Below are 17,760 nucleotides of genomic sequence, written 5' to 3'. Positions count from 1 at the left end.
GTCAGAAATTACCATTTCCAGTATGTGAATTAAAAGCTATATTTCACCTTAATAGAATTATGTAGAAATACCATGATACACAATGCCTCATGTAATTTTTTGAACGTAGGTACAAGCTCCATAACCCCATAGCTCCTATATTCTTCATGCCTACAAAACTAGCTCCACATGAATGATGCCAAATTCTTCTGTCAACTTAATATGTTGCTGTTTCCATTGGAACATGATAATAGCCTTTGAGTGCCTGAGTGGCTGAACTTGGAAAAACTTCCCTAACTTGTCATATTTTTAAGCAAGGCATCTCCATGGCTATTTTTTTCAGACACTCTCTTTTAAATCATTTTAAAAATTAAATTAAATGATAATTACATAATTTTTCTGCCTCTAACAATTCCTACTCATCCATATAATTTTACTTATATCAATATGATTTCAGTGCTGCTCACTTGATACTGCATTTGGGGACTCTTCCCTGAGGGGACCAGTTGAGGGATTCTTCCCTGGGGAAGATTATTGCTCTGTTCTCCACATCAGTTAGTTGTCCATTGTTTTATCTAGAGCTGGGACTCTATGAGATTCTCCATTTCCGTGTTAGAAAGGGGTCTGTTTTGCCATATCCTCTCTGGCATTGTTGTTGGTTGTTTTGCTGATCTTTGCTATTCTGACTGAGGTAAGATGAAATTCAAAGTTGTTTTGATTTGACTTTCCCTAATTTCTGGGAACAATGAATGAACACTTTTTAAGATATTTCTTAGCCATTTTAATTTGTTCTTATGAGAGTTCTGTTCAGTTTCATTACCTATATTTAATGGATTTTCTCTTTAAGGAACTCTGTTTTGTAGTAAAATATTTCAACATATGTACATTTTCATGCCTTAGAATCTTCCATTGGAGGAATCATGCCTTCAAGAAACTGTACTATTGTCACAGTGCGAATGGGGCAGCATCATTTAAGAGGTGTCAATCTCTTTTACAAGTGCCATTGCTTTTTCGAGAGTTGCTTTGAAACTTTAATTTTTCCTGCCTTTCTTTACCATACTGCACATTTTAATAATCCATTATGATCTATTTTCAGTCCTTGGTCTCACTATAAATACAGCTAAAACAGTCAGTAGTGACTATGTTACATCTTGAATATTATTCTCTCTTAAAATTTCTTTAACAAATAAGTCAATTTCTTTTGCCTTTAGTATTGCTTAGAATTTTGGGATAGGCTGTAATATAGAAAGATTCCTTGCTATAGTATAATAGATGAATTCTAATTTAGTTCCCAGTGAACTGTTGCTCTCATCTGAAACCACATGCGCACATTATTTACTGTGTATATTACTATCAATACTATGGTTACCTGAACTCACACCAGGATGACCCAATAATGTTTACTTACAGAAGTTCAAAGATTTCTCTTGTAGGAATGTTCACATGCTTTAACATTTGCCCCATGAACTTATTATCCATAAATCACTGCATTTCTCTGCTATAATCATTTATTTTAGTTATGGTTCTTATCTCTATGGTAGTATAACAGAAACAGATTAAGGGAGGAAATACTTGTTTTCTTTCATTATCTTGGGCAGAATTTGGTCCATTATGCAAGAAAGGCAAAATGGAGCAGCTAAGCCGATTGTGTTGGGAGCATACAGTGTTTGATCCTTCTCCTATCATGGCTGATCAGAAAACCTAAAACCTAAATTAGAACCAAGAGTGATATAATTTTCAAAGTCATACTCGTAGTAACCTGCTTACACTAGTGAGCTCCCACCTAATAAACCCCTTCAAATTCGTTCAAAGCAGTGCCAGAAGCTGCAGAACAGTTCCTTAAAACAAAATCTGTGGGGAATATTTCCCATTCAAACTGTACCAAGTACTATCTGTAATTGCTATTTAGCCAGAAGTCCAGACTAAACTACGACTTCTTCAGTAAATAGGTTGAATTTTCTAAATGCAGCTTCATCATTCAGTACATTAGTAAGGCTCACTTCAAACACACAGTCCTTGAGGCCATCAGATTCAATTTTGCTTCCTTGAGTCCTAGTGACTAGTGTTTTCCCTATGTTTCTAATATTGAAGATATCCAGAACTTTCACAACATACCAATCATTTTTTTTAAAGTGGATCAACTACTTTTCTCTTGTCTCCCTTCTTTCTGCCTTCTATCAGGTACTTGTTCTTGCCAACTGCTATGATGCTTCTTAGAGAGCCAAAGGGACCTAACATTACATCTGGATTAGCCAGGGTTAAGAATGAAATTTCTATAGTATTGAATAGATTATTATGTTTTATACATATTTCTTACACAAAGCAATGGTTTTACTAAGACAATTGTGAAGCTATTGACATCTCACTGGCCTTTATTCTTCCTTTCGTTTCCCTTGTTCCCTTTCTCTTCCCTAATATTACTTCTTTCACTCATTTTAATTTAGTATAGGTATTTTTAATTCACATATGATGATAAAGGAAATAATTATGTTTCTGACTTTGGATTATTTCTTAACATTATAATCTTCTGTTTTTCCATCTTCCTGCAAACAACATTTTGAGTCAACATTGTGCTGTTTTTCTTACTGCTTTTCTTCAGAATAGTTTTAAATCAGGTATTAAGCTATATCCAACATTTATTTTAGAATTGATTTTCTAGTTCTGTGACGAATGGTATTGTTATTGGAAAGATTTTCACCTGGCTCTGAACACTTTTACATTTTACTACATTTTTCACACAAGTTGAAATAAGATTATGAAAGAACATAAAGATGTTCATTTATCACAGATTACATTATTAATTGTTAATTCACAATAATAAGCTAAAAACTGGAAAGAAAGAAAAAGGAAGAGAGAGTCCTGTGACCTGTTAGACATTGCAAGAAATATAAGACTAACAGTTAACACCTGATGGTATATGTAAGCATAAGTATATAAATAACAAAAATAGCATTCAACTCTATCCTTATAATAAACTAAGTTGATTCATATTGTATACATTCAAAAGCTAACTATTGACTGGCCCAATAAAAAATGAATGTGGCATCCATCATAAAGCAGTGGGAAATGAAATGATATAGGAGCTTTGTTTTTTGTGATGAACAATCTCAAATATATTTTCTCATGAACTTTGTAATAACTTTATGAAATAGGTATCATTTATCTTCATTTTCTAAATGAAGAAATAAAATCCAAGAGATTTTAATAAAATACTGCCAACTCAAACATGCCACTAATGTCAAAGTCTGGTCTTGAACCCTGTTTATTCTGATCCTTAAACCTATTTTCCTCCTTCTACATTGTGCTGTTACATTATGATTTAAAAAGTGCAAAAAAGACATATGTTACCCAATCAAGCTGCTGGAAGCACACAGCAAAACAGTCCTAGGAAGATAGAGCTATGGTTCTCAATTTTTGACATTTTGCGAATGTTTATGTCTATAAATTAAACACTCTTATTGCTTTAAAAATAACAGTGATAGGCAGAGAAATAATTTAGACACACATATATAAAATGCATATACACAGAGAGAGAGAGAGAGAGAGAGAGAGAGAGAGAGAGAGAGAGAGAGAATAAACCAATGTGACAAAGAATAGTTTCCATCTATAAGGGCAATGCTTAAGAAACAGCATAGTCACTTATTAAATCATTATGTTAAACTGTATATTTGGAATTGTATGCATTGCTGAAACAGCAATATCTTTCTTTATACTCTGATTTTTTCAGAAATAAATCCAGAGAGGCAAAGCAAGTTCCTACGCTTAATTGCCAAGGCACTTTGCCTACTGCCTCTAGCCAGAAGACAGAAGCAGAGGAACCATTCAAAGGTTTGAAAGACCATAGTCTTACCCCAGCTAGCGGCAAAGATCATTTGAGAGATAGTGAGCTGTCTTTTTATTTCTAGCTATCCCATTATGCAGCAATTCTGACAATGCTTTTCAGCTATAGTTCTTCAGAGGGGATCCTGGGAGACAGCTTATCCTATACCCCCACCTTCTCTTTCTTTCCTCTCAACCAACCCAAAAATCACAATTCATATATTTCCATGTGAAATGATTGACAGTTAATTTCAAAGCATAAATAGCTATTCTTTTACAAAGAAAATCTTCAACGGCTATAATATTAACATTATCATCATTGTGGTAATTTTCAAAAGTGATACCCAATAGAAAGATGCCATGTGGCAGAGCTCAAGTGGAAGAGTTTTTATTAGGGAATGAGAAAAGGGGAGGGGAGGGAGAGACCGGTGTGGAGATGGGAGCAGGAGAAGAGAAGAGGAGAGAGAGAGAGGGAGAGGAAGAGGGAGAGGGAGAGGGAGAGAGGGAGGTAGAGAGAGACAGAGACAGAGACAGAGAGACAGAAAGAGACAGAGAAGAGACACAAAGAGAGAGACAGGCAGAGAAGATGAGTGCGAACAAGAGGATGGAGGTGGGCAGGGCCTTTTTAAAAGGGAACATAGTGAATGTGCACAGGTGGTACTCTTAGTGGCTGTAGCTGAGGGTGTATCCTGTCAGAACCCCAAGGGCCTGTGCAGATGCTCGAATACTAACAGTCATCATTGTCATCATCCTGAGGATCAGCAAACATTTTGAGTACATGGTATTTCCCAGGTTGTATAATACTTGATTTACAAATAATTTAAAAACTTCAACAACTCTAAGAAAGTAAGTACTATTTTTATCATTCTTATTGTGTTGGGGAGGGAGTTGAAAGACTGAAAATCTTACTTGAGGTCTCATAATTGCCTAGTAGAGAAATATAGTCTCCTACCTTGACTACTGATAGACATAGGCCTTAAACCTGGGGCGATGACAATGACTTGGGAGACTCTTCATCGCTGTCTTCTGCCCATATCCTGTAACAGCGATTTTGTCACAAATAATAGCAGCCTTTAAGATCAAAGTTGTTTATCATCAGCATTTGTTTCTTGTCTGAAAAAACACAGTGGCTGGCTCACAGAGAGGTTTTCTAAAGATGATTTACTCTGTATATCATTGTTTTATCTTTTGTAAGGATGAATGATCAATCCTGATGTCTGCCCTTGAGGTGTCCACCATTTTGACAAATGATAGTGTCATGTGTGGATAGTACAACTTCACCAATAAATTGTAGAAGAAGCAGACAGATATGATCTCAAATAAACTGAAGGAAAGGAAGAACATTTTGTATCATTTGGAGCTTGAGTAAAATGAGGGTTAGGAAGGTTTCCATGTTTCAAGCTCAGGATATCATCTGTTTGGCTTGACGATGCCCAGAGCTATTTTGTGCTAACATTTTACAGCATGGAGGTGGTCGACTGCAAAACCCACTTTACAAACATAAAGTAAGGAATGGAACCAAACAAACAAAATGTGTAAGAAATCTTGATGTTGGTCATGTTGAGAGAAGACTTAGAAGAAATTAAAGCCTGAACATGCACACACATTGGAATTCACGGATAAACAAGATCTTGTTTTTATTAAACAAAGGAGGAAAGAATGAAATGAGAAACAATTAAGAACATATTTTATCTTAGGTAACTGTGAATGTTGAATGTTCTAGTATAGAGAATGTCTAATGTGGCTTTTTGACTTAAATTGATCAATTGTATTACAACTTATGAATCAATGTTTTTGCAGCAAAAGATGGCATCTTACATTGAAACTATCTAGTATTTATTACATGCTTTCAATGTGCTACAATCTGTTAGACACTTCATGTTTATTATTTCGTATCATTCTCAAAATGCTATGCCAAAGTATGTTCCCTAACAGAAAATTTGGAGCCTGTGATGATAGACAGGTATGTTGGGGTTTGAGCATGAAATTTGCCAAACAGAACTGTGTGTTGAATGTTTGTCCTTTGTTGGAGCACTATTTTTGAAGATGATGAAAATGTTTTGTAGTGGGACTAACTGGAGGAAGTAGGGATGTGATTTTGAAGGTGTTTATGTGGTACCTCGTTCATGCCCCTTTCTCCTTTCAGTAAGTGTGACAATCAAAATCTTGATTGTTGGCAGTGCAGTAATATGTAACCCCATATAATATGAAAACAATCTTAAGCAGTCTCTCCTCATTTTTATTCTCCTTGCCCCTGGCAACCTCCAAGGGCAGTTTGTTCTATGGATTTACTTGTATAGGATGTTTCTTCTAATATCTGGTTTCTTTTCATTATCATAATGTTTCAAGGCTTGTAAATTTGGGCAACATTATTGCTTCTATTAATTTTTTCATTTATTTTATATACCAACAAGTTTCCCCTATCTTCTCTTCTCTCTTTCCCTCCTCCACCTCCCATCTATCCCCTTCCTGATCCACTCCTTCTCTGTCTCCATTCAGAAAGGGGCAAGGCCTCCCATGGGTGTGAACAAAGCATGGCACATCAAGTTGAGGCAGGACCCAGCTCCTCCCCCTGCATCAAGGCTTGGTGAGATAATCCAGCATGGTGAACAGGTTCCCCAAAGGGCTTCCTAACTATTGGTCCAGAGTCAATGAGCTCTCATGATCTCAGGTCATCTGTCTTTTTGGGTTCACCCATCAAGGCCTTAACCCCCTTCAGCAGGCCTCATAGAGCTCAGCCCAGGGCTTGGCTGTGGATCTCTGCATCTGCTTCCATCAGTTACTGTATGTAGGCTCTAATGAAAATTAGGGTAGTCATCAATCTTATCACAGTAGATGGCCAGTTCAGGCATCATCTCCACTATTCCTAGGAGTCATAGCTAGTGTCCTCTTTGTGGATTCCTGGAAATCTTCCTGGCACCAGGTTTCTCCCTAATCCCAAAATATCCCTATCCCAACTTTCATTGCTCTCCCCTTCCCCACTTCCGTCCCACTCTCAACCTGCCTCCTGCATCCAGCCTTTCTAACCTGGTCCCTCATGTTTCCATCACCCCCCACCTCACCTTGCCACTCTAACTAGATTACCCAGGAGATCTCTTCTATTTATCCATCCCAGGGAAACCCAGGTGTCCCTCTTTGTTCACTTCATGTTATCTAGCCTATCTGGAGCTGCAAATTGTATGTTGGTTATCTTATACTTCTTCCTAATATCCATTTATGAGTGAGTATATACTATGCTTCTCTTTCTGGGTCTGGGTTACCTCACACTAGTTCTGTCCATTGAAGAAAAATTATTTTACATCGTTCACAAATATGGTAATATGATTGTTTATTACTTTGTGGCAATTTAGGTTATTAACACTCTTTGAATTTTATGAAGAATGTCATTACAAATATTTGTGCAAAATTTTTGCTTAAATGGCAGCTTTAAATAGATTCTATGCAGCCGGGCGTTGGTGGCACACGCCTTTAATCCCAGCACTCGGGGGGCAGAGGCAGGCGGATCTCTGTGAGTTCGAGGCCAGGCTGGACCGACAGCCTCCAAAACAGAGAAACCCTGTCTCATAAAACCAAAAAAAATTAAATAGATTCTATGCATGAAGAAAATGAGATCTTATGAAAAACATTTTCTTACATTCCTGCCAGGGAAACGTATATGTTTCTGTGTACTTCCATCAAGTTGCTACTAAGTTGACAACCCAGAATATCACATTCATTGGTTAATTACATAATCTACAACTCAGAGCAATATTAAACACTTTGAATATCAACACCAGTGTCTTCTAAATTCTTTACTAGTCTTACCAATTCCTGGAAACTTCTTCATAATGTTAACATACACTACATATTCTGAACATTAAAAACAGTGTATTTCATATTTTACATAAATATATCATACATGGATGGCCAACATCAATTTCTATATGAATTGAGTCCTTTTAGGGCTAGAGCAATCTGTTCATAGCTACTGTATTCCATAAAATATTTGATAAGAGTACAAACTGCAAATCTCCCTGACTTCATTACTCAGGACCTGTAAAACTGTAGACAGGGTTTTCATTTAATCATTTGTCTTGCTTTCCTTATCCCCAGACTTTGTTTAATTGTGATATTTCATTCATTAAAATGAGAATAAATGAGTTAATACATATACAAAACACTTATCATAATGCCTATCATAATGCACTATTACCTATGATTGTACCTTGTATTTATTATTAGCTATACTGCTTAATACAGAAAATTGTACCTGATATTGAAAAATAGAAACTGTTATTAGTGCCAGTAATTTCTGAGCCGTTTAGAATCAGGTTCAAAACCTGTATTTGGGAGATACGAATAAATGGATATAATTATTTCCATGGATTGAAAGAATTACTATTTCTGAATTATGCATACCACTCAAGGTAATATATAGATTTATATATGCCTGCTAAAGTTCCAGTAGCATTCTTCATACAAATATAAAAATTATCCCCAAATTGGTACAGAAACATGTATGAATATATGCAACAATAATAGTTTGAATATATACAACCAAAATAGTTCTGAGAAGGAAAACAGGTGCAGGCACCATAGTCACTGATTTTAAGTTTATTACAAAGATATGGTAATAAAAATAGTTGTGCTCTGGCATAGTAGTAGGTTAAAAAGCTGACAAGAGGAGCATATCAAAAAGTTCAGAAATAAATGCAAATAGAAAAATCAATCTATTGCCAGAATACATTCCATGAATAAACTGTGTGAGATTTCTGAAAGCTTGTAAGAAAACTCTTATTAAACAAGAGTTTAAATAACATGGGCTGTTCTTGGAATGTGCCTTTGTGCCCTTCCCAAGTGGAGCAGACAGGAGTGGGTTTACTTTAGATTATTGATTATAACTGGCTATTATTTGTTTATATGTCTCTATGGAAAAATGATTTGTGCTGTGTGCAGCTTGTCCTTGTTATTGTACACTTTACTCAAGTGACTCTTCTTAATTCTCAGGATATAAACCATCTGAAGTTTTGGATAAAGTTGGGTATTGCCTAAGACTTTAGTGAAACTTTAGTCTGCCTCATGTTTAAGCCCTACTCTAGCAGGTTCATGTCTCCAACTAGAGTAGCAATAACTATGGTTTTAATGTATCCCTCAAAGGCCCATGTGCTAGAATGCTGATTCCTCAGTATGGTAGAAGTGAAACCTTTAAGAGGTGGGACCTAATGGAAGTTAATTATTTTATGAGAGCATTACCCTCAGAATGAATTCATGTAGGCTTTATGGGGTAAGAGACTTTTCACAAGAGCAGATTAGTATTAAGACACCTATATTTTTGCTCTTTTATTCTTGTGATCATTTCTCATTTTGTTTCTCAAAAAAGGTCACACAACTGAGGCTCCTCCTTCTCGTACTTTCAGCTTCCAAAATTGTGAGATAAAGAAACTTAATTACTTTAAAAATCTATTTCTTTTACTTTTTGAGATTATCATATAATTACATAATTTCCCCTTTACTGTTTATTGCTCTGAAACCTCCCATTATACCCTTCCTTGTTCTCTTTCAAATTCATTACTTTTTTCATTAATTATTGTTATAGTTGCATATTTTATGAGGTGTGAGGTAAGTCCCCATTGCTGAAGACACCATGTACTTCAGACACAGTACACAGAGGTCTCTGAGCTGGAATTGACTTGAATGACACCTTCCTGAGGACTAGATTTTATGGTTCAGATGGTAACATGCAAATTACTAAGAAAGTGAAAAAACTAGCAATACTTCCCAGTTATGACATCTATGAACCAGTAACCAGGCATGGCACAATAAGCCTAAGAGTGGAGTGGTGGCATGCATAACTTGGCAGTAACCAGCAACCTTATGACTGAAATTAAGACACTCAACAGGAGGGAAACCATGACTGGTGCTGGGAGCCTAGGCAAGCACATAGAGATAGTGAAATCATGGATATCAGAGAAGAACCTACAACAACCACTAAATATGTGTACTCATACTCAGATAATTATAGCACACCCAAGAGTTGAGTTCTGGAATTTAGATAAAACAGAAATATATATATATAGATATAATTATATATATATATATATATATATATATAATTAGGTTGTGTTAAAAAGCATTTATCTAGAAGCATGCTCCTATTTCCAGCCCGCCTTCCGGTGCCCTGCTCGGAGCCACCTGGGTACTGCACACTGTAGATCCCATCCCTGCAGGGTCCAGCCCACCCAGAGATTGCCAGCATCCTAGTCCTTTTCTCTGCCCTTGGGATTCTACACCAGCAAGACCTGACAAACCAACACAGATGAAGCAGAAAAAATTACATTAAACACAACTTCATAAAAATGATAGAGGCTCAAAGAGGATATGATAAAGTCCCTGAAAGAAATGGAAGAAAAAACAAACAAAAATACAAGAAATCAAGAAACCTCTTAAGGAAAGTCAAGAAAAAACTAATCAAACAGATGAAGGAAACAGTTCAAGACATGAAAACTGAAATAGAGACAATAAAGAAAACAAACTGAGGGGATTCTAGAAATAGAAAAGCAGGGTAAACAATCAGGAACCACAGATGCAAGCATAACCAACAGAATACAAGAGATGGTACAGGAGACTGCTTCCTGAACATAACACCAGTAGCACAAAACTGAGATCAAATTAATAAATGGGACCTCCTGAAACTGAGAAGCTTCTGTAAGGCAAAGGACACAGTCAGCAAGACAAAAAGGCAGCCCACAGAATTGTAAAAGATATTCATTAACCCCACATCTGACAGAGGGCTGATCTCCAAAATTTCCAAAGAACTCAAGAAGCAAGTCTCCAAAGCACCAAAGGATCCAATTAAAAAGTGGGCTACAGAACTAAATAGATAATTCTCAATAGAGGAGTCTAAAATGGCTGAGAGACACTTGAGAAAGTGCTCAGCATCATAAGCCCTTAGGGAAATGCAAATCAAAGCAACTCTGAGATATCATGTTACTCCTGTCAGAATGGCGGAAAATTAAAAAAAAAGAAACACCAATGATAGTTTATGCTAGAGAGGATTTGGAGAAAGGGGAACACTCCTGCTGGTGGGAGTCCCAACTCGTACAGCCACTATGGAAATCAGTATGGAGTTTCCTCAGGAAAATGGGACTTAGTCTACTACAAGACCCGGCAATTCCACTCTTAGGTATATACCCAAAAGATGGCCATTCACACAACAAGGATGTCTGTTCCACTATGTTCACATCAGCATTATATGTAATAGTTAGATCCTGGAAGCAACCTAGATGTCCCAAAACTGAAGTTTGGAGTACTACTAAACAGAAAAAAATGGAATCTTGAAATTTGCGGGCAAATGGAAGGCATTATAGGAAACCATCCTGAGTAAGGTAACCCAGACACAAAGGCAAACATGGTTTGTACTCACTCATATATGGATTTTAGATATGGATCAGGGGAATGTGAGCCTACAATCTGAGTGCCAGTGAGTCTGGGAAACAGGGAGGTTCCCAGGATAGATGCATGATACCCCAGAGAATTGGACTGAGGCAAGATCTCCTGAGCAAATTGGGAACATCAGGGGAGAGGGAACCAGAAAAAAGAGAGGGGGATAAGAGGAGGGGAGAAGAAGGCATGGGGGAGCAGGAAGGTTGAGTCCGGGTAAGAATAAAGGAGAGCAGGATGAGAGATATCACAATAGATGGAGTCATTATAGTGAGTGGTGGAAGTAGAGACAGATACCCACAGCTAAACACTGAACTGAACTCCTGGAACCTAGTGACAGAGATGGAGGAGTGATGAGCAAAGGGGTCAAGACCATGATGGTGAAACCCACAAAGTCAGCTGACCGGATAAGGGGGAGCTCTTGAATCCCAGACTGATGGCTGAGAGGCCAACATGGGACTGATCTAGACTCCTTGAATGTAGTGCCAGAGAGGAGGCCACAGAAATCACTGGGGCCTTCGGTAGTAGACCAGTGCTTACCATGGTGTATGGATGATCTCTGGGAGCCCATTCCAAATAGAGGAATTCTCTCTCAGCCTGGACACATGGGGAAGGGCCTACATCCTGCCCTCGATGAAATAACAGACTCTGTAGATCCCCCCCAAGGAGGGCCTCACGGATGCAAGCACACACTACTATAACCAGCAAAGCTTTCAATTACTATAGATGGAGAAAACAAGATATTTCAAGACAAAACCAGATTTAAACAATACATATCCACTAATACAGCCATACAAAAATTTCTGGAAGGAAAACTCCAACACATGGAAGTTAAGTACACTCACAAGAACACAGGCAATAGATGATCCCTTTTTACCAACAGTCAAAATAAAAAAGTGATGGAAATCCACACACAATACTACCACCAAAAACAAATCCAAAACAAACAAGAATGAACAATCAATGGTCGTTAATATCCTTCAATATCAATGGTCTTAACTCAAGTATAAAAAGTCTCAGACTAACAGAATGGATATGAAGAAAGAATCTATCCTTCTTCTGTATATAAGAAACACAACTGCAAAGACAGATGTTACCTCAGAGTTAAGGGTTGGGAAAAGATTTTCAGATCAAATGAACCCAAGAAACAAACCGGGGTAGAAATTCTAATATCTAACAAATTAGAATTTAAACTAAAAACAATCAAAAGATAAAGGAGGTCGTTTCATATTCATCACAGGAAAATACATCAAGATGAAGTATCAATTCTGAACATCTATGCTCCAAATACGAAGGTACCCACGTTCATAAAAGAAACATTACTAAAACTCAAATTACACATAAAACCTCACACAGTTACAGTGGGAGACTTCATCACCCTACTTTCTTCACTAGACGGGACCACCAGAGAAAAACTTAACAAAAGAACTAATAGAAGTTATGACCCAATTGGTTTTAACAAACATGTACAGAACATTCCATCCAAACATGAAAGAATATACCCCCCACCCCGGGGGGGGGAGTGGGAGCTGGGAAGAAGAGAGGGGAAGAAGAGGAAGAGAGAGTAGGTCATGGGGGAACAGGAAGTTGAGTGGGTGGGGGTAGAATAGGGGGAAGAGGGAATCATAGGTTAGAAGACAGATCAGGCACCAGAGTGACCTCTAGTGATCTCAAGGGATAACACCAATTGGCAAGCTAAGCAATAGTGGAGAGACCACCTCGAATGCCCATTCCTGATAATGAACTTAATGTCTATAACCATCCGGGAGCCTTCATCCAATGATTAATGGAAGCAGAGGCAAACACACAATTAATCACTGAACTGAACCCAAGGAACCCAGTGACAGAGAGAGAGGAGTGATGAGCAAATTGGCAAAGAATGGGATGGCAAAACCAGCAGAGACAGCTGATCTGAACAGGGGAGAGCTCTTGGACCCCAGACTGACAGCGGGGAGGCCAGAATGGGACTGATCTGGACCCCCCAAATGTGAGTGTCAGCGAGAAGGCCTGGGCAACCTCTGGGGCCCTGAGCAGTGGATCAGTGTCTGTCCCTGGAATACAAACAGTCATCGTATGCCCATAGCACAAAGAGGGGTGCTCTCTCAGCCTGGACTCTTAGGGGAGTGCCTGGACCCTACCCGGAGTGAAATGACAGACTCTAGATATCCCCTATGTGGAAGGATTTGGCAATAGGGTGGGAGGCTGGGGTGGAAGGGGAGTGCGGGAGGAGGGGAGGAAGAGGGAACTGGGATTGACATGTAAAACAAGCTATTTAAAATTAAAATAAAAAATGATAAAAAAGAATATACCTTCTTCTTAGCGCCACACGGAGCCTTCTCTAAAATTGACCACATTCTTGGCACCATAGCAAACATAACCACGTTAAAAAAATTGGAATAAACCCCTGTATCTTATCAGACCACCATGCATTAAAATTAGAATTCAACAACAACACAAATTGCAGAAAACCTACAAACTCGTGGATATTGAATAATGCACAACTGCACCATTCCTGGGTCAAAGAAGAAATAAAAAAAAGAAATTAAATACTTCCTAGAATTCAATGAGAATGAAGACACAACATACCAAAACCTATGGGACACTTTGAAAGCAGTGCTACGGGGGAAGTTCATAGCACTAAGTGCCCACATGAAGAAACTGGAGAACAGTTATACTAGAGAATTAACAGCACAGCTGAAAGCTCTAGAACATGAAGAAGCAAACTCCCCCAGGAGGAGTAGACACCAGGAAATAATCAAATTGAGGGCTGAAATCAATAAAGTAGAAACGAGGAAAACAATACAAAGAATCAATGCAATGAAGAGTTGGTTCTTTGAGAAAATCAACAAGACAGACAAACCTTTGTCCAAACTTACCAAACAGCAGAGAGTGAACATGCAAATTAACAAAATCAGAAATGAAAAGGGGGACATAACAACGGACTCTGAGGAAATTCAGAGAATCATCAGGTCATACTTTGAAAACCTGTACTCCCCAAAATTCGAAAATTTAAAGGAAATGGACGACTTCCTGGATAGCTCTCACTTGCCAAAATTAAATCAAGAACAGATGAGCAATTTAAATAGACCTATAACCCCTATGGAAATAGAAGCAATCATCAAAAGTCTCCCAACCAAAAAAAGCCCAGGTTCAGATGGCCTCAGTGCTGAATTCTACCAGAAATTCAAAGAACAGCTTATACTAATTCTTCTCAAATTATTCCACGCAATAAAAGCAGAAGGGTCTTGCCAATCTCTTTCTATGAGGCTTCAATAACCTTGATTCCCAAGCCACACAAAGATACAACTAAGAAAGAGAACTTCAGACCAATATCCCTCATGAACATTGATGCCAACATACTCAATAAAATACTGGCAAATCGGATCCAAGAACACATCAAAACAATCATTCACCACGATCAAGTAGGTTTCATCCCAGGGATGCATGGATGGTTCAACATACAAAAATCCATCAACGTAATCCACCATGTAAACAACCTGAAAAACAAAAATCACATGATCATCTCACTAGATGCTGAAAAAGCCTTTGACAAAATGCAACACCCCTTCATGATAAAGGTCTTGGAGAGATCTGGGATAACAGGAACATACTTAAACATAATAAAAGATATATACTGTAAACCAACCTCTAACATCAAACTAAATGGACAGAAACTCAACGCAATTCCTCTAAAATCAGGAACAAAATAAGGCTGTCCACTCTCTCCATATCTCTTCAATATTGTACTTTAAGTTCTAGCTAGCACAGTAAACCAATAACCAAACTAAATAGAAAGAAACTCATCGTGATTCCTCTTAAATCAGAAACAAGACAAGGCTATCCAGTCCTTCTATATCTCTTCAATATTGTACTTTAAGTTCTAGCTAGCACAATAAGACGACAAAGAGTGCAAGTGGGTATAAAATGTAAAAGAAGTCAAACTTTCACTATTTGCAGATGATATAATAGTTTACATAAGTGACCCAAAATACTCTACCAAGGAACTTCTACAACTGATGAACAACTTTAGCAAAGAGGCAGGATACAAGAGTAACTTAAAAAAATCATCAATTTTGTATGGAAAAACAAAAGACCCAGGATAGCCAAACATCCCTGTACTTATAATAACGGAACTTCCAGAGGCATCACCATCACTGACTTTAAGCTCTATTATCGAGCTACAGTCCTGATAACAACTTGGCATTGCCACAAAAATAGACAGGTAGAGCAATGGAATTGAATTGGAAACCCTGATATGGACCAACACACCTATGAACACCTGATTTTCGTCAAAGAATCGAAAATTGTACAATGAATAAAATGAAAGCATCTTCAACAAATGGTGCTGGTATAACTGGATGCTGGCATGTAGAAGACTGCTGATAGATCCTTGTCTATTGCTATGCACAAAACTTAGGTCCAAACTGATCAAAGACCTCAACAAAAATCCAGCCACACTGAACCTCTTAGAAGAGAAAGCAGGAGATACCCTCAAATGATTTGAGACAGGAGATCACTTCCTGAACACAACACCATTAGCACAGACACTGAGATTGACAATTAATTAATGGGACCTCCTGAAACGGAGAAGATTTTGTAAGGCAAAGGACACAGGCAACAAGGCAAAACAGCAGCCCACAGAATGGGAAAAGATCTTCACAAACCATGAATCTGACAGAGGGCTGATTTCCAAAATATGCCAAAAACTCAAGAAGCTAGTCACCAAAAACACCAAAGCATCCGATTAAAATTGGGTTATAGAGAATTTTCAAAAGAGGATTCTAAAATGGCTGAAAGACACTGAAGGAACTGCTCAACATCCTTAGCCATCAGGGAAATGCAAATGACATCAACTCTGAGATACTATTTCACTCCTATCAGAATGGCTAAAATCAAAAACACCAAAGAAATTTATGATGGGGAGGATGTGGAGCAAGGGGAACACTTCTTCACTGCTGGTGGGAGTGCCAATTTGTACAGCCACATTGGAAATCAGTATGGCTGTTCCTCAGAAAAAACTGGAATCAGTCTACCACAAGATCCAGCAATTCCACTCTTAGGCATATACCCAAAAGATGCACATTCATACACCGAGGCCATCTGTTCAACTATGTTCATAGCAATATTATTTGTAATAGCCAGAATGTGGAAGCAACCTAGATGTCCCTCACCCTAAGAATGGATAAAGAAATGTGGTACATTCACACAACGGAATAGTTCTCATTGGAAAAAACAATGGAATCTTGGGATTCACAGGCAAATGGATTGAACTAGAAGAAACTATTTTTAGTGAGGTAACCAAATTACAAAAAGACAAACATTGCTCTGCTTCCATCAGTCACTGGATGAAGGTTGGAGGATGGCATATAAGGTAGTCATCAACCATATCATCAGAGAGGGACTATTAATGTAGTCTCTTTGCTATTGCTTAGTTTGATAGTTAGTGTTATCCTTGTAGATCTCTGGAAATCTCTCTAGTGCCAGCTCTCTCTTCAAAGTTATAATGACTTCATCTCTTATGGTATCTTTTATTCTGCTCCCCTCAATTCTTACCCTGACTCAGCCTTCCTGCTTCTCCATTTCTACTTATCCCCTCTCTCATCCCCCTCCCTTTTTTCTGGTTCCCTCTCCCCTCCCCCCATGTTCCCAATCTGCTCAGGAGATCTTGCCTCATTCCACTTCTTTGGGGTATCATGCATATCTCTTGGGGACCTCCCTGTTTCCCAAACTCACTGGCACTCATATTGTAGGCTGACATTCCCCTGATCCATGTCTAAAATCCATATATGAGTGAGTACATACCATGATTGTCTTTTTGTGACTGGATTACCTACAGCCAAGCACTGAACTGAACCCCTGTAACCCAGTGACAGAGATGGAGGAGTGATGAGCAAAGGGGTCAAGATTGAAACCCACAAAGACAGCTGACCGGATAAGGGGGAGCTCTTGAATCCCAGACTGATGGCTGAGAGGCCAAGAGGGGACTGATCCAGACTCCATGCATGTAGTGCCAGTGAGGAGGCCACAGAAATCATTGGGGCCTTCGGTAGTAGATCAGTGTTTACCATGGTTTATGAATGGTCTTTGGGAGATCATTCCAAACAGAGGGATTCTCTCTCAGCCTGGGCACATGAGGAAATGACAGACTCTGGAGATCCCCCCAAGGAGGGCCTAATCTTCCCTGGAGAATGATGTGGTGACTGGGTGGGGGGCTGGAGGAGCTGGTGGAGGGACAAGGGAGGAGGGGTGTGAGAGGGAGCTGGGATTGACATGTGAAGCATTGATGTTTCTAATTTAAATAAAAACATACATTGAAAAAATGCAAACATTGTATCATAGTATGTACTTACTCATATATGGATTTTAGACATACAGCAAAATGTTAACAGTCTACAATCCACACCACCAGAGAAGCTAGGAAACAATTAGGACCCTAAGAGAGACATATATGTTCCCCTGGAAAAGGGGAAAGAGACAAGAACTCCTGAGCCAATTGGAGGCATGGGGGTGGGGAGAGGGAGTTAGGAGAACAAGAAGGGGAAG

General features: G+C 38.5%; 1 pseudogene; it reads right to left on the bottom strand.

The window, feature by feature from the left end:
• Positions 1-1,901: 1,901 nt before the first annotated feature.
• Positions 1,902-2,217, bottom strand: LOC110343201 (annotated as a pseudogene).
• Positions 2,218-17,760: the final 15,543 nt, after the last annotated feature.

This window comes from Mesocricetus auratus, unplaced genomic scaffold (assembly GCF_017639785.1).
Source record: "Mesocricetus auratus isolate SY011 unplaced genomic scaffold, BCM_Maur_2.0 Super-Scaffold_100003, whole genome shotgun sequence".
Classification (NCBI taxonomy): Eukaryota; Metazoa; Chordata; class Mammalia; order Rodentia; family Cricetidae; genus Mesocricetus; species Mesocricetus auratus.
This window is presented reverse-complemented; position numbering and strand designations above follow the sequence as displayed.